This window comes from Henckelia pumila, chromosome 1 (genome assembly GCF_033568475.1).
Source record: "Henckelia pumila isolate YLH828 chromosome 1, ASM3356847v2, whole genome shotgun sequence".
Classification (NCBI taxonomy): Eukaryota; Viridiplantae; Streptophyta; class Magnoliopsida; order Lamiales; family Gesneriaceae; genus Henckelia; species Henckelia pumila.
In genome coordinates, this window is record NC_133120.1 from 147,932,983 (window position 1) to 147,952,219 (window position 19,237).

The window sequence follows — 19,237 nt, forward strand, 5'->3', positions numbered from 1 at the left end:
AGGAGGTTCGTTGGGAAATCCCCTCGACAGAACAGAAGGATGAAGATCTAAATAAGAACTGAAGAAATCAGTAACGGGATGGAACTTGGAAAAGGCACGCGTTGGGTCGTCAACCCAACGAGAGAAAACAGGAATCTAAGATATATCCATCTTGGTGATATTGGAATGATTGAAGATGTGATAATTAGGAATGGGTAAGTGTTCCACACCATCAAAAAAAATGTCAAAGTGAGTTAAAATGTGATTAATGAAGCGAGCAAAAGGAAGAGTTACTCGCTATGAAGTTTTTGAAGTGTTATACATAACTTTCATAACAAAGCGAGGAAGGTTGAAAGGACGGGTGAAAACTATATGAAAAAGAACATACAGATCAAGATATTTGCAGGTGGAGGTGTCTCCACTGCGAGGAACGATAGAAGTAGTAATAAGTTTTTGGAAAATTTGAAAATCGGGACAGAGATGTTTGCGAAGTAGACGATCGTCAACGGCAGTGGCCGTACAACCAAGAATTGTAGAAAGGGCCAAACCACGATCAAAATTAGGATCGTTTTGAGGCCAATGCTGAGTGAAAAAGATACTTGGTCCGTTCCTAGGAAGGTCAAACCAATCAGCGAGATCAGCGGAAGAAAAACGAATGTGCTGATCCTGAACAATTGTGGAGATATGAACATCATCACCGCTCAGCTCGAGTTCGAGGTTGGCGTAAAACTCAAAGATAAGTGAGGGAAAGATAAGATCAGGAGTGGAGGGTAAGAAAAATGATTCCCAAAGTAGAAGATGAGATGTGGCTAGGTAGGCGGTATCGAGAATACATCCAGGTAAAATAGGACAAGAGGGGTAATCATCGGAAATGGGGCGAGAGACGGCTGGTTGGGTTGGATCATGCGGTTGGGCTTCGAGTCATGGTCGAATGTTGCGACTCGACCCACCAACTTCGAAATTGTGACGAGACATTTTTTTAAAGTATTTTTCGAGTAAGGTAGAGAAAGGAATGAGTATTTTGGAGTGAATAAAATGGAGGGTTCGAGCCCTTTATATAGGAGATGGATCGGACAGTCCAATCCTCCTTCCCGAGGGATAAGATTTACCCTATCAGATAAGATTTTTACGCAGATCGGGCGGTCCAAATACGTTTGGATCATCCGAACTCTTCAAAAACCCTAGGAAATAAATGTAGTTTGACTGAATCGAATAGAATTTAACCATTGAAGCATCCAAACAGATTCAAACGGTCCAAAGGTTGGGCGGTGAAAGTTTAAAATTTGAATTTTAACCGCATTCGGGTTCGGATGGTCCGAAGCTAGTTTGGATGATCCGATCTGGATATTTTGGAGGCAAATTTAAAAATTTTGAACGAATTGGCGGCAAGCAGTTCGGACGATCCGAACTGGGTTCGGAGGATCTGAACTGCTCGGGATCAGAATTACAATAACAAACCTTAGCTTTTGTAAATTGCAATTAAGTTTTAAACAAATAATTCATATAAAATGCGAGCTTATAATTTTGAATAAATACAATTAATTTGTATTATCCAATATTAAATTGCTCAAAATTACTATTAAGCTCCCCCTCAATTTGACATTAAATTTAATTTATGTCTAAATGCGATTACAACTCAATCATGCCAAGTTTACCATGCAAACAAATAAATATGTTTTCATCTAGTGGTTTTGTAAAAATATCAGCAAGCTGATTTTTAGTGTCAACATATTGAAGCTCAACTTCATTTCTTTCGATATGATAACGAATAAAATGATGTCGAATGTCAATATGTTTGGTGCGAGAATGTTGAATCGAATTCTTTGTAAGACATATGGCGTTAGTGTTATCACAAAAAATAGGAATTTTACAAAATGATACACCATAGTCAAGCAATTGATTCTTCATCCAAAGAATTTGCGCACAACAAATACCTGCAGCCATGTATTCAGCTTCAGTCGTTGACAACGCAACACAGTTTTGTTTTTTTGAAAACCAAGATACTAAACAGTTTCTAAAAAAGAAACAAGTTCCACTAGTGCTTTTTCTATCCACCTTATATCCACCAAAGTTGGCATCATAGTAAGCTTTTAAATCTAAAAAGGAATTTTTGGAATACCATAAGCCAAGATTTGGAGTATTTGAAAGATATTTGAAAATGCATTTTAAGGCGAACAAATGTGATTCCTTTGGACATGATTGAAATTGTGCACACAAGCAAACACTAAACATAATGTCAGGTCTACTAGCAGTTGCATAAAGTAGGGAACCAATCATACTACGAAATAAAGATTGATCTAAAGGTTTACCATTATCATCTTTGTCGAGTTTGATTGATGTACTCATTGGTGTAGATGATGATTTCGAGTTCTCCATGCCAAAATTCTTAAGAATATCCTTGATGTATTTTCCTTGATTGACAAAGAACCCATATTTGCATTGCTTGATTTGCTGCATGAGCTTAGAGAATTCTTGACAAAGAGTTTCGTTAGTAGAACCAAAAATAATATCATCCACATAAATTTGCACAATTAACAGCTTTTTTTTTTTTTTTTACATTTGGTAAACAGAGTAATATCAATTTTACCTTTAGAAAAACCATGTGAAATAATAAATGTAGATAATTTATCATACCAAGCTCTAGGAGCTTGTTTCAATCCATCAAAACTTTATTAAGTCTATAAACATGATCAGGAGAATGAGGATCAATAAAGCCAGATGGTTGCTCAATATAAACTTCTTCTTTTAATTCACCATTCAAGAAAGAACTTTTAACATCCATTTGAAATAATTTAAAATTTCTAGAACAAGAAAAGGCAAGTAGCATGCGAATGGATTCTAGTCAAGAAACATGCGCATAATTTCATCATAATCTATGTCTTCCTCTTGACTACATCCTTTAGCTACAAGACTAGCTTTATTTCTAGTTATAGTTCCATGCTCGTAAAGTTTATTCCTAAATACTCATTTTGTACCAATAATAGATCTATCATCAGGTCTAGGAACAAGATACCATACATTATTGAGTTTAAATTAATTAGTTCATCTTGCATAGCAATAATTCATGAATCATCTAATAAAGAATCATTAACACATTTAGGTTCAACATGAGAAAAAAATGCAAGATGATTACACAAATTATTAAGAGAAGATCTAGTAGATACTCCCTTTGATGGACTTCAGATTATAAGATCCATAGGATGATCTTTGTGAACTGTCCATTCCTTTGGAAGAGTTGTGTCCTCCTTTGTAGTATTATCATCATTCAAGCTTGTGGAGGCCATCACTTCTTCGAGTAAATCTACGTCATCGTTGTTAGTGCGAGAAACTATAGACATAGATTCATCAAATACAACATTCATAGATTTTTCAACGAGTAAGGTACGTTTATTAAATACTCTATAAGCCCTACTTGAAGTAGAATACCCTAGAAAAATACCTTTGTCAGACTTTGCATCAAACATACAAAGATTGTTCTTACCGTTATTATGAATATAGCATTTTGATCCGAATGCACAAAAATATAAAATGTTAGGCTTTCTCCCCCTCCATAACTCGTATGGAGTTTTCTTGAGAATTGACATTATTGATACACGATTAATGATATAACAAACAATGCTCATTGCCTCAGCCCAAAAATATTTTGTTAGAGAATGCTCACATAACATGGTCCTCGCAATCTCTACAAGTGTCCTATTTTTCCTCTCAACGACATGTTTTGTTGAGGAGTCCTAGGACAAGAAAAAATATGATCAATGCCTTTGTCTACAAAAATGTTTGTAAAATTTTTATTTTGAAATTCAGTTCCGTGGTCACTACGGATCTGTTTGATAGAAAGATTTTTCTCATTTTCAACTCTTTTGACAAAAGCTTTGAAATAGTCAAAGGCATTATTTTTATGGCTAAAAACAATGTCCAAGTGAAATGTGAGAAATCATCCACAATAACAAATGCATAAAGCTGTCCTCCTAGACTAGCGTTCCTCGAGGGACCACAGATCTAGGTGGAGAAGTTCAAGGGTCATAGAAGTGGATATAAATTTTTTTCTTTGAAAGGATTCTTTTGTATGTTTGCCAAGCTCACATGCATCACAAAAAAAATCTAATTTTAAATTAAGCTTTGGCATACCAACAACTAGATCAAATTTAAAAAGTTTTTTAATGGTACTAGGACCAACGTGGCCTAATCATCTATGCCAAAGAATGTTGTCATCAACATTCAAGGATACAAAACTTTTTATATTTGAAAAAGATAAATTGTTTAAAGAAACCTTGTAAACATTTTCACTTCTATATCCTTTGAAATTTATGGATTTATCATTGATGAGTGATACAGTGTAGTGTTGGGGAGTGAATTTGACTTCATAACCTCTATCGCACAATTGACTTATGCTTAGTAGATTATGCTTAAGTCCCTTCACGAGGAGTACATCATCAATTAAGCAAAAGTTAGATATAACTATCGATCCGATGCCTTCAATCACTCCTTTGTTGTTGTCTCCAAAAGTAACTGTCCCCTTTTCTTTTCTTTTGGTTTGATTGATTGGAGCAGCTCCTTGTTTCCTGTCATGTGTCTGGAGCACCCGCTATCTAGATACCAAATGCTTGGAGGAACACTTTTTCCTTGTCCCTGCAAAAATAATTTTTGATACCCTTTAGTTTTTTTTGGGTCCACATATGTTAGATAAAGAGAAACATGAAATAAATTTTAAAGGAGTTACTTAGATCATTTAGAGACTTCATCGACATTTTCCAAGAGTACTCCCAGTAGATAGGTAGGGCTAAGGTTTCTTTAAAAACCTATTTTCTTAGACAGAGCAGCGTTCATCAGGGAGACCAATCGCAAGTCAAGGCAGTTTAAACCGGTCTATGAAGAACTCCCTTAGATCATGTTTCCATAATTTAACATTATGATCATTAATGAACCCTTAGGCATTCATTTCATGTAACTCTTTTCATTATATTGATGTTTAAGAGATCTACATTTATATCTAACATGCCCAGTTTTACAACAATAGGTACAAATAGGAGGTGTCTCATTTTAGCTTTAGCAATAAGTCTAGTGAAGTCTATAGATTTACTACCATACCCTATTCCTCATTTATCAAAGCTACATTTTTGCATGCTTTGTAGATTGTTCAATTTATTACTACTAACATTGAATTTATCAAATCATTTTTTTAAGTAAGCTATATCATCCTTTAATCTTAGGTTTTCATGCTCCTTAGATTCTAATTCATATTTCATACTTCTATTTTCCTTTCTAAGTGATTTAGTCATGTCAAACATAAGTTTATAGACATGTATTAATTCATCATAGGAAGGTACCTCATCATCGTCGTCGGAGATAATGTTATCATCCTTATCCATGAGGTAGATATTGGCTTTCTCGTCGTCACTATTGCTTCACGTTGCTATGAGTGCATTATCTTTCTCTTTGTCAACCTTCTTCTTGAGGGCATTCATTTGCATAGTGTCATTGTTGTTGACAGTTGTAGCATGTCACTTCCTTCTTCGGCTTCTTCCCCTTTTTGAATTTATTCCCTCGCATGAACTTTTTGAATTTTCTTGCGTAGAGTGCCATATCATCATCATCATCATCTTCGACTTGGCTTGATAAGGCAATCCTCTTTTCCTTGATATTTTCATCCTCTTTCTTCATCTCCTTTCTTGTGGATACCTCTAGTTCATGGGTTTTTAGGGTCCCATGAAGTTGATCGAGATCATAGGTTGAAGTGTCACCTTTTTTGGATTCAATGATAATCGTTCTCTTTGCATCACACTCTTTGGGTAGTGCTTGGAGTGCTCTTCTCCATACTTGTTTGGTTGGATAATTTTTGCCTAGTTGGGCAAGCTCATTGATGATTTGAGTGAGCCTTCGGAACATCGTATCAATATCTTCTTTGGTATCCATCTCGAATATTTCATACTTGAGTTGTAGATGATCAATCTTTGTCTCCTTTACTTTATTTGTTCTCTCGTGGCATATCTCTAATTTGTCCCAAATCATTTTTGCAGAGGAGCACATAGACATCCGGTTGTACTCGTTCATATCTAAAGAACAATGCAAAATATTCATAGATTTAGAATTTTGAGAAATTAATCGCATGTCCTCTTTAGAAAAGTCATCCATTCCTTTTCGGAACTTCATTCCCATCCACTATTTTCATAGGTATATATGGACCTTTCACCGTCACTTTCCAAAGATCATAATCCACGGATTGGATATATAGAGACATTCAATTTTTCCAGTGGCCGTAATTTATGCCTTTAAAAAGAGGAGGAAGATTGGTTGATTGCCCTTGTGCATAATCACTCGCTAGATTGGCCATAGAACCTTTTGAAAATACTTTCAAAAGTGTGTCTCTGATACCACTTGTTAGAACCTAATTGGGGGAGGGGGGGGGGGAGATGGGATTTAGGTTCATTTGGCCCTTTTAGCAATTTAAAGAGATTTTGCAAATACATAAGCGGAAGACTTAAAGCAATCAAAATAAAAAGACAATAATAAGTAAATAAATGCGATAAGTAAATAAAGCGATAAATGAGAGAGGATATGTTTATGAAAGTTCGACGATAAATCGTCTACGTCTCCCCTTCTTGGTTAAGAAAGATTAACCAAGTTTCCACTAGCACGTTGTATTGGCCTTGATGGCTCCAAGTTAGCCGGTACAACAATAACACGATCACCACATCTCGTGACCTTTATGGCTCCAAATATAGCCGATTCAATTCACAACACTTGGCCTTGAGGGCTCCAAGGATAGCTGTAAGGCCCCGAAAATATTAAGTTATTAATTACAAAATTACAGATTTAAATTTTGAATTTGGGAAATGAGTGATTGAAAGATTATGAAAATTAGAGATTTAATTTCCGAGCTGAAAATAATTAATTTGAGAATTTACGGATAGTGAGATTTAAATTCCGAGATTCTTAAATTAAAAGATTAAAATAATTGAATTAGATATTTATGGGATTTAAGATTTAAATTCCATGTTTTCGGAATTAAAGGATTTAATTAGAAGTCGGAAGCTAGTCGAGGGACTGAATTGCAAATATTCCAAAGCTTAGGGGCCAAAGTGCAATTTCCCTTTGCAAGTGGGAAATCACACGTGTAAGGCTATATACATGTGTAAATGTAATGCATTCCATTCAGATTCTCAGCAGACCAAATTGATAACTTCAGATTTCCAATTCAATTTTCATTTTCAAAATTGATATCTCAAGATTCGGCCGTCCGATTTCAAAACCAAGCATAGTTTTGGAATCCTTGCGACAAGAGTTTCGTTGTGATGTAAGTATCTCTTTGATACAGTTTGTTTCGAAATTATGAAGTTGGGATGTTGGGAAAAATCAGAATTTAGGTATGTGTTAGTGTTCTTGATGGTATAAGCTTTACGATATCGAAACCGGAATGAAGAACGGACAACGTATGCAATTGTTATGATTTTCAGAATATGTTTTGAATCCTTGTACCTTCTGATATGCTGTTTTAAGTTGATATTCTTGATATATGTGATGTATTTGAGGTAAACTTGATGGTTAGAATTGATAGATTTCAGTTTCGGTTACCAAATTTGTACCGTTACGCCGTTAGTTTATGTTTGATAAATTCTGGAAATATATGCTGCTGATTTCGAGAATTAAGTGATGAAATAATATTGATATGAGTTATATATCAATGCTTAGATGATGTTTGAGTTGTTAGAATTACCGGTTTCGGACCGTTGCGTCGCCGGCTTGAATTCCGATCAAATTAGCAAGCCTTGAGCCGTTGAGCATTGGTGTGAGCTGAATAGTGTTCTTGGTAAGTTAGAATGCTATACTGAATGATTTGATATGTATTTCAGAGTTGAAGCAAAGGATATCGAGTTCGAGTTTGCACCGATTTGAATTAATTGAAGATTGGTCAAGGTTTGAGTTGCTAGCTTTGATATTTCTATCATTCTATGTAGTGAGTTGATACAAGCTTGGTGTGTATTGTAGCTTGAAGATTGGAGCTACTTAGCTATCACGATTGGAAGGTATGATTCGATGATGACCAAAGCAGGGAACGAGCATCGAGATGTGTTTGATCTCTCGATCCCTTAAATCACACAATAGTTTCTAGTTTATGTGTTTATGTGTTTTGATATTCTTTATTGGAGTTATGAGCTGGTGGCTTATTTGTTAGGCTATATTATAAGGTGATTGTGTATTGTGTCATCTCGTTGTGTTTCTTGCTCCTAACCTTTCTCTCAAATTTGCCTTGATATCGTTTGATGAGTATTAAGCATCGATATCGTGTATCATTGATGAGATTCAAGCGTTGATACCTAAAGCCGGGTTTATAACATCAATGAGGAGTTTTAGAATTGATGGTGAGTGATGTGTTTTAGCATCTAAACCAGTGTCGCCTTTGAGCCTTATTTCCTCTTAGCCATTTAATTTATTCTGAATTTCATAAGGTGTTATTTATGATTTGAAATGCATGCTATGGCTACTTGTGATTATTTATATGTTCCGTCTTTCATACTAAGTCTTTAGACTTACCGGTTTTCTGGCTGTTGCTTTGTGTTTGTGTGTGCATTGCAACAGGTGTCTCAGGGCCAAGTTATAGGAGGCCAAGAGCATTGGGAAGAGTTTAGAAGTGGTGTTCCGGGTTGTGTTGTAGCTTGTTATTGGGAACTTACTTTTAAACCATGTTGAATTTTGATGGTATCCAACTTTTGTATTGTATAGCTTTGCATAGTCTAGAGTTGTATAGATTATGTGTTGTTGGATCATGTTGGGAGTAAGTGTATCATGTATGGTGTTGGTTGAATCTTTATATTTCAATGTTAGCTCCATTGATATCAGATTTTTGACAATATATAGCAACAAAGCAGTCTGAACCAGCTCGATTGGATTCTGGAATTTTGGAGTAGACATGCCCGCTCGATCGGTTGAATTGCACCGATCGAGCGAGGCCAGTTTTGCTTAAACCCGAGAGTTGGGATTTTTTGCCCGCTCGATCGGTGAAGTTTAACCGATCGAGCAAGGCCCTGTTTAAAAAAAAAAAAAAATTTTTTTGTTGGTTGTTGCTGCTTATTGTTTTACTTACCATGTTTTATTATGGTATTTTATTAGTCGAGCCCCGGGGTCCCACATTGTTTGGTATCAGAGCTTTAAGTTGTCTTGAGTCGACATTAGAAGTTGAGTGGCGTAGATTTGTTGGATAACTGGCGAGTTCCCAGACCAATTACGATTGATACCCGGTGCAGCGGAAGTTTAAAAATTTTCATGGAACGTTTCCATGGTATGGGTATCAACCGTTCATCGATTGAATTACGTGTGTGTAAAATTTAAATAACAATTAAATAAATTTTACCTCAAATCTCGCAACGAGATTAATGGACACCAACAGAACAATTCTGCTCTTGTTGTCTCTCCCTGGAACCGATGAACGCCTTCAATCAGGTCCACGAACAGAGGTTTAATCCCTCTGATAGATTGCACTAGAAAATCTATCAGAAGTTTTCTGCGAAGAGAATACACGAATTTGATTCGTTATTCCTTACTGCGATTCAAAATCACAGACCGGAATTTTCTCTGACAGAGCAAGGAGGGGGTTCGGCCGAAAATATTGAGAGAGAAAGTCTAGGGTTCGAAATTTTGCTCTCAAAATAATGACCTGTTGTGTTTAATTTCTGTACTGAAATAACTTATTTATAATGCAGGCCACTAACACCTTAGGGCCCATTAGTCATAAGCTGGGGCCCGACAAGCAAAGCCCACTCGTTCAGAAATTAATATAAAATTCATCGTGACTCCGATTGATGAAACGATTTCACCAATGTGCACAGAAACCATTTCTGCACGTTTTAAAGTCAAAATAAATTTTCCTGAATCCGAATTCAGTGGTTTCCAAAAATGTCCATCCCTATGTCATTTTAGGAAATCCTACTCCCTTACTCTTATTTAAGAAGTCCAACTCCTTAGTTCATTAAATTTAACTCTTTAAATTTAACTATCTCAACGGGGATTAAAACTCCATTACACTGTGTGACCCTCAATGGTTCAGGGATACAGCTAGCCGTGGGCTCACAACTCCTTGTGACTCGGAACAACACTTTCCGACTTGCCCAACGAATCATGGTAAAGCGCCTAGCAACATCGCCCCATGATTCCCTAGGTATCACTGATAGTGCCTACAAGAACCAGTAGATTTTGGTTAACGTACAGTACGGTCCCTTCATCCAAATATCCCGATCGAATCAACAACCATTGGTATATCGAGAGTCGCTCAAGATTCGATAACTATGCAATGCATCTTGAAGATCAAATTAGTGACATCGCATGTGCTACTAAGAAACCATTTCTTAAATCACATCAAGTACTCTGGCCAGAGATTTGTCAGACTAATATCTCCTCAGATCGCATAGGATATCCACACTCGCAAGTATGTGGTGAATCCTTGACAACAATGCATTGACTCCTATATGTGTCGTAACTATACCCAATCTCGACACCTGATGACCCCCATAGAGTCGGTAAACGAGTCAAAGCACAGCACTAGCATATAGAGTCTCCATGATGTTTCAAGTCGTAAGGACTAATGGTGTACAACCAAAACCGCGGACTTTATCCACTCGATAAGTGATAACCACTTGGAAAGTCCGGATAGGGTAGTTCGACTATTCATCCTATGAATATCCATTTGCATGCTTCGAACATCTCCATGTTCCCTACCAATGAAACGTGGTACTCCGCATCGCAAATGCTAGTCTCAAACTCGAGCGATCCTTATCCTTATTATCGGACGGCTCAATCGACTAGGAACGGTTTTAGAATATACAGTGACTATAAGATGTATTTCATGATAGACATCTCCATGTTCTACCACATCTTACATACACTATAGTATATTCAAGGTCTTTATCAAAACAACAATAGTATATCACAATATAACAATATGAAGTAATATAAAGTCATTGCCATAAAAGTGTAAATAATATTAAACAAAAGATTGTTTATACAAAGAGTCATCAAAGCCCATAGCCACACAGTTGGCTCACTGGGCACCCACTCTTACAATCTCCCACTTGCCCTATAGCCAACTAGTCATACTACGTAGACCCATTGCTTCGCGATGTTTGTCAAACAATGGTCCTGGCAAAGGCTTAGTAAGTGGATCAGCGATATTGTCTGCAGAGGCCACTCGTTCGACACTGATGTCTCCTCTTTCCACAATCTCCCGGATTATGTGGTATTTCCTCAGTACGTGTTTGGATCTTTGATGAGACCTTGGTTCCTTTGCTTGAGCAACGGCACCCGTGTTTTCGCAGTACACCGGGACTGGACCAACAAATTCAGGAATGACGCCCAACTCTTGGACGAAATTCCTCATCCAAACGGCCTCTTTAGCAGCAGCTGATGCTGCAATGTATTCAGCCTCAGTGGTGGAATCCGCTGTGGTGTCCTGCTTGGAACTCTTCCAAGAGACAACACCGCCATTGAGCATGAACACAAATCCAGAGGTTGACTTCGAGTCATCCACATCACTTTGGAAGCTAGAGTCGGTATAGCCTTCCAGTTTGAGTTCTCGTCCTCCATAAACCATGAACATATTCTTAGTCCTTCGCAAGTACTTAAGAATGTCCTTCACGGCTTTCCAATGCATCTGACCAGGATTAGACTGATATCTGCTCGTGACACTCAGAGCAAATGCTACATCCGGTCTGGTAGATATCATCCCATACATGATACTACCTATAGCTGACGCATATGGTACATGTGTCATATTCTCTATCTCTGTATCAGTCTTGGGACACATAGACTTGGATAGAGAAACTCCATGACACATGGGTAGATGTCCTCTCTTGGACCCATCCATTGAAAACCGTTTCAATATGGTATCGATGTAGGTTGATTGAGTGAGTCCTATCATTCTCTTAGATCTATCCCTATAGATCTGTATCCCAAGAATGTAGGATGCCTCACCCAAATCCTTCATCGAAAATCTACCTGATAACCATATCTTTGTTGACTGCAACATCCCTACATCATTCCCAATGAGTAGGATGTCATCAACATAAAGTACTAAGAATGTTACCGCATCCTTAACTACTTTCTTGTACACGCAAGGTTCCTCCGGGTTCTTGATGAAACCAAAATCTTTTATTGTTTCATCAAATTTCTGGTTCCAACTTCTTGATGCTTGTTTTAGACCATAAATTGATCTCTGAAGCTTGCATACCTTATGCTCGCTTCCCATGGATGTGAACCCCTCAGGCTGCTTCATATAGATTTCTTCCTTAATGTCTCCATTAAGAAAAGCAGTCTTCACATCCATCTGCCATATCTCATAGTCATACCATGCAGCTATGGCAATTAGGATTCTTATGGACTTGAACATTGCGACTGGTGAAAAGGTTTCGTCATAGTCAACTCCTTGCCTTTGAGTATAACCTTTAGCCACCAATCGCGCCTTGTAAGTCAATATCTTACCATCAGGCCCAAGCTTTCTTTTGTAGATCCATTTACACCCTATTGGAACAATTCCATCGGGAGGATCCACTAAAGTCCAGACTTGGTTAGTATGCATCGAATCCAATTCTGACTGCATAGCTTCAAGCCATAAATTCGAATCCGCATCAGAAATTGCTTCCTTGAAGCTTCTTGGATCACATCCAATGTCGGGTTCATCTTGACCCTCTTCAAGAAGAAGACCATATCGAACTGGAGGTCTAGAAGTCCTCTCGGATCTTCTAGGTGCAGGCGTGTCCAGCAATGGTTCCTGAGGTGTGGGATCGTTATTTTGTATTTCGGGTTCTTCTCGAACTTCTTCGAGTTCCATCATCTCGCCTTTCTTATCCAATAAGAACTCCTTCTCCAAGAAGGTGGCATTCCGTGAAACAAACACCTTTGTTTCAGCAGGATAATAGAAATAATATCCGATTGAATTCTTCGGATACCCCACAAAATAACACAAGCTGGATCGACTATCCAACTTATCTCCCACTGTCCGCTTCACGTAAGCTGGACATCCCCAAATCCTCAAGTACGAATACTTAGGAGCTTTGCCATTCCATAACTCGTATGGTGTTTTGTCCACTGCTTTAGTGTGGACGTTGTTCAACAACAATACCGCCGTTTCAAGCGCATAGCCCCAAAACGAAGGTGGAAGCTCAGTGAAGCTCATCATAGATCGAACCATGTCCAACAAAGTTCGATTACGACGCTCCGATACACCATTAAGCTGTGGTGTCATAGGAGGAGTCCACTGAGAGAGAATCCCATTCTCTTTCAGATAGTCCAAAAACTCGGTACTCAAGTATTCTCCACCTCGATCCGATCGAAGTGCTTTAATACTTTTACCTAGCTTGTTTTCTACTTCAGCCTTGAATTCTTTGAACTTTTCAAATGCTTCAGACTTATATTTCATTAAATATAAATACCCATACCTAGAATAATCATCAGTAAAGGTAATGAAGTAGGTGTGGCCATGTTGAGTCCCTACTCTAAATGGACCACAAACATCTGTATGGATCAAATCCAACAGATTTTGACTACGCTCAGGCTTCCCCTTAAAAGGAGATTTAGTCATTTTCCCTTTTAGGCAGGATTCACAAGTAGGTAGAGAGTTAATATCAGACATATCAAACATGCCCTCTCCCACTAGCTTGTTCATCCTCCTTGAGGAAATATGACCTAGTCTAGCGTGCCAAAGGTTTGCCGGGTTTTGACTATCGATTTTCCTTTTGTTTGTTGTCGCCGGTTTGTCAATACAATTCACTGGAACGTCTTTTAGTTTTAAATTGTATAGATCGTTTTCAAGTTGTCCATTTCCAATTAAACATTCATTCTTGTAAATATTGCAAATTCCATTCACAAAATTGCAAGAATAACCATCTCTATCAAGCATAGAAATAGAAATAATGTTTTTAATTAAATCTGGCACAAATAAAACATCTCTTAACAATAATTTAAAACCGTTCTGCAAAATTTAAATAAATATTTCCCATAGCTATGGATTTAACTCTGGAACCATTCCCGAGCCTTGACTGGGTCTCACCCATCCTTAGCCTATTACTTCTTATCATCATTTGCAACTCATTGCAAATATGAGATCTACATCTGGTATCCAATACCCAAGAAGTAGTATTAAAAATATTTATTTTAATGTATAACATACCCTTTGCAGTTCGCAACTGCTCGAGGTATTCCTTGCAGTTACGTTTCCAATAACCGGGTTTCTTGCAGTGATGGCAAACTTGTTTAGACTTGTCCAATTTTGTATGTAACATTTTGCCTTGAGATCATGGTCCAACCATTTCTCTAGTTACATCAGCCGGGGCTGTTTTCGGAGAAGCCTTTTCTAACACTTAGAAAATCTTTTCCGAACTTAGGACAATCTTAACTTATGGAATCATTCTGTATTTGTTTGCGCCAATAAGTTTGTTTTGTTGGAGAACAGAAACATGTGGATTACTGAGAAAAACAGACAATTATCGATGATTGTTTAAATAATTTACTAAGACATAAAATTGGCGAATTTTATTTTATGAATCTCACTCCCACTATTTTAACGATTTCACCACCCTCTAGTGAAAACGGGAAACTTTTTCCTTAGTGAGAACATGGAGTCCAATTGACAAACTTATGGTCCCGAATAATATCAGTCAACCATAATTCTCAAAAGGTAGAGCCCAATTGCTTCCAAAGCAACCCCCATGTGTTTACCTCATGTCCAATAAGGGCCCAATAATATGACGCCGTTTAAAGTGACATGTCAAGATGACCCATCAATATTAAGTTGTGATGGACGGTCGCCATGTGGATCCCCCAATAATATGAGCCGATCCCATGGGAGTTCCACCCAACTTACAACATTTGTCGATCCAATGTACAGCTTTCCGACGGACGGGCCCCCCCAATAATATGAGCCGGACCGTATCCGCGGGTAGCATCACATACATTGACCGTTGATGGAAGGTAGGAACATTTAAACAATATTTAAATTTCCTTTATTTATCTTGATATAAATTTTAAATCATATTTAAAATGAGGGATTTTTATTTATAAAAATATTTGTCTCATCATATTTAATTTATTGCATGCATTGCCGGATTCACGCAATTTATGTCTAAACATGCATACAATCATAATATCACATATTATATAGGATGATCGATTCCATTTCTAATTGACCCGTGGTTGCCAATCACGGGTCTTAGTCCAATCCTAGGTAATATGCAGTATGCAAATGCAATCCTATTACATATGCTTCCAATTTACATTTCTTCAGTCTTCATTGTCTGCTGGGCCCACCATCTTCAAATCTTGATCTCCCACTAAATCTAATGTATTTACAATAAATAACAATGACAAGTAGGGGATACATTTTTAGGGGGTGGGAACGGGCTATAAACCAAGCCCACTTTTATTACATATGACATTCATATCGGGCCATAAACCAGGCCCATTAATAAAACCAACAACAATAAAGACAAAATGTAAATTCCTAACATACACCTACAAAATTGGTCATGGCAATCGATCATCCTTATCCAATAACATTTAATTCAAAATTAATTTATTGGATAACATGCTGTGGCAATTCAAATTTAAACAAGATAAAATCATATTTTATATATAAAATCACATTTCACATATAAAATCATATTTTATCTCCATATCAAATAAAATCATATTTTATCTATAAAATCCAATTTTACAAATAAAATCATATTTTATCTAATATATCATAAGATCATATCTTATCATCAATTGTACCAAAATAATTGATTTCAAAATTCAATTTACGGATAAAATATTAAAATTTTCCAAAAATTCAAATTTATCCAAAATCAATTTTAAAATTTACGGACTCGAACAATTCGATCCGAAATCTCGTGAACCAATCAAAAACAATTTTTGACCGGACCAAAAATAAAATTTTAAATATTAAAATTAATAAAAATATAATTTTTCCCGCGGGCCGCCCGGGACACTCCCGGGCCGGCCCGCACCCGGGGCGCGAGCCGGGGGCAGCCCGGCTGCCCCCTTAGGGCAGCGCCTGGCGCCGCCCCTGGGCGGCGCCGTGCGCTGCCCTGGGCGGCGCCGAGCGCCGCCCCTGGGCAGCGCCGAGCGCTGCCCTGCGCAGCGCCCAGCGCTGCGCTGGGCAGCGCACAGCGCTGCCCTGGGCGGCGCCGTGCGCCGCCCTGGGCGGCGACGGTCGCCGCCTTGGGCGGCGCCGTGCGCCCCCTTTGGGCGGCGCCGTGCGCCGCCCGGGGCAGCAACAATTGCTGCCCGGGTTTTGCCCCCGGAAAAATTTTTTTTTTATTTAAAATATTTATTTTGTTTCAAAAACCGAGACTCAAAAATTTTGTACAATTGATTAATTCAATCGATTGATCTGAGCAACCTGGCTCTGATACCACTGTTGGATAACTGGCGAGTTCCCAGACCAATTACGATTGATACCCGGTGCAGCGGAAGTTTAAAAATTTTCATGGAACGTTTCCATGGTATGGGTATCAACCGTTCATCGATTGAATTACGTGTGTGTAAAATTTAAATAACAATTAAATAAATTTTACCTCAAATCTCGCAACGAGATTAATGGACACCAACAGAACAATTCTGCTCTTGTTGTCTCTCCCTGGAACCGATGAACGCCTTCAATCAGGTCCACGAACAGAGGTTTAATCCCTCTGATAGATTGCACTAGAAAATCTATCAGAAGTTTTCTGCGAAGAGAATACACGAATTTGATTCGTTATTCCTTACTGCGATTCAAAATCACAGACCGGAATTTTCTCTGACAGAGCAAGGAGGGGGTTCGGCCGAAAATATTGAGAGAGAAAGTCTAGGGTTCGAAATTTTGCTCTCAAAATAATGACCTGTTGTGTTTAATTTCTGTACTGAAATAACTTATTTATAATGCAGGCCACTAACACCTTAGGGCCCATTAGTCATAAGCTGGGGCCCGACAAGCAAAGCCCACTCGTTCAGAAATTAATATAAAATTCATCGTGACTCCGATTGATGAAACGATTTCACCAATGTGCACAGAAACCATTTCTGCACGTTTTAAAGTCAAAATAAATTTTCCTGAATCCGAATTCAGTGGTTTCCAAAAATGTCCATCCCTATGTCATTTTAGGAAATCCTACTCCCTTACTCTTATTTAAGAAGTCCAACTCCTTAGTTCATTAAATTTAACTCTTTAAATTTAACTATCTCAACGGGGATTAAAACTCCATTACACTGTGTGACCCTCAATGGTTCAGGGATACAGCTAGCCGTGGGCTCACAACTCCTTGTGACTCGGAACAACACTTTCCGACTTGCCCAACGAATCATGGTAAAGCGCCTAGCAACATCGCCCCATGATTCCCTAGGTATCACTGATAGTGCCTACAAGAACCAGTAGATTTTGGTTAACGTACAGTACGGTCCCTTCATCCAAATATCCCGATCGAATCAACAACCATTGGTATATCGAGAGTCGCTCAAGATTCGATAACTATGCAATGCATCTTGAAGATCAAATTAGTGACATCGCATGTGCTACTAAGAAACCATTTCTTAAATCACATCAAGTACTCTGGCCAGAGATTTGTCACACTAATATCTCCTCAGATCGCATAGGATATCCACACTCGCAAGTATGTGGTGAATCCTTGACAACAATGCATTGACTCCTATATGTGTCGTAACTATACCCAATCTCGACACCTGATGACCCCCATAGAGTCGGTAAACGAGTCAAAGCACAGCACTAGCATATAGAGTCTCCATGATGTTTCAAGTCGTAAGGACTAATGGTGTACAACCAAAACCGCGGACTTTATCCACTCGATAAGTGATAACCACTTGGAAAGTCCGGATAGGGTAGTTCGACTATTCATCCTATGAATATCCATTTGCATGCTTCGAACATCTCCATGTTCCCTACCAATGAAACGTGGTACTCCGCATCGCAAATGCTAGTCTCAAACTCGAGCGATCCTTATCCTTATTATCGGACGGCTCAATCGACTAGGAACGGTTTTAGAATATACAGTGACTATAAGATGTATTTCATGATAGACATCTCCATGTTCTACCACATCTTACATACACTATAGTATATTCAAGGTCTTTATCAAAACAACAATAGTATATCACAATATAACAATATGAAGTAATATAAAGTCATTGCCATAAAAGTGTAAATAATATTAAACAAAAGATTGTTTATACAAAGAGTCATCAAAGCCCATAGCCACACAGTTGGCTCACTGGGCACCCACTCTTACAAGATTGAGTCGCATGAGTTCATTATGCATGAGTTTAATGCATTGTTTGATTATGTGAATTCGATGGGAGCATGTTTCTACCTTTGAGAAATTATCTGACTATATGCTAGCATGTGTTTATCTTTTTGATGTTGAATGTGCTGACATCAAATTACATGCTTATGTGTTGCAAATTATTGAGTATATTTCTATAATTGATAAACATATAAATAGAAAATGATGTGTGAGGAAGACAAGGGTACGCTCATGAGTTGATGAGGAGCTGTGTGGAGTATGGAAAATGAGATGATTCAAACTATATTTAAATTGTATACTCATGCGTTTTATGAGTAGGGAATCGAGCAATACTCAGAAGACTGAGGAGTATGAGGTATTTCTCCTTGTCAAGCAAACAATGGTATGCTCATGGAGTTTATTGAGTTAAGAAATGTTGGAACTGAGATTATGATTATGATGTATTGATGTTGTTGGTTGTATGGTCTCAGTATAACATGTACGTCTCCTTGTCACGCAAGAAATTGTATGCTCTTCAGCTTAAAGAGTAGCGCTGGATTAAGTCATGGTTATGTGATAGCTACAATATATATAGAGAATTGATTGTGGTTAATCATGACCATTGTATATCTGCATGAGATTTTGATTGCAGGATTCTGTATGAGATAGATACGGAAAAGCCATGTCAGAATTGGATGTGTTTGGCTAGTGATGTTATGAAGTTGGAAGGACAGAGATGAAATATATTCTCGAGGGGATTGAGTTATCATTTCCTAAGACCTGCTGTGGCCGAAATTGAGTGAGGTAAGATCTGATATTGTGATGTCTATCGATGAGTGAATTGATTTTATCAGATAACATCGAGCAAAACAGAGATAAATCCTCGATATGATAGATTTCAAACTAGTCCATGAAATTGATCAGATTAGATCAGTGACTGACATATGACGGTAATAATTATTGAGGTTAGAATTATATGGTTTGATATCGATTTCAGG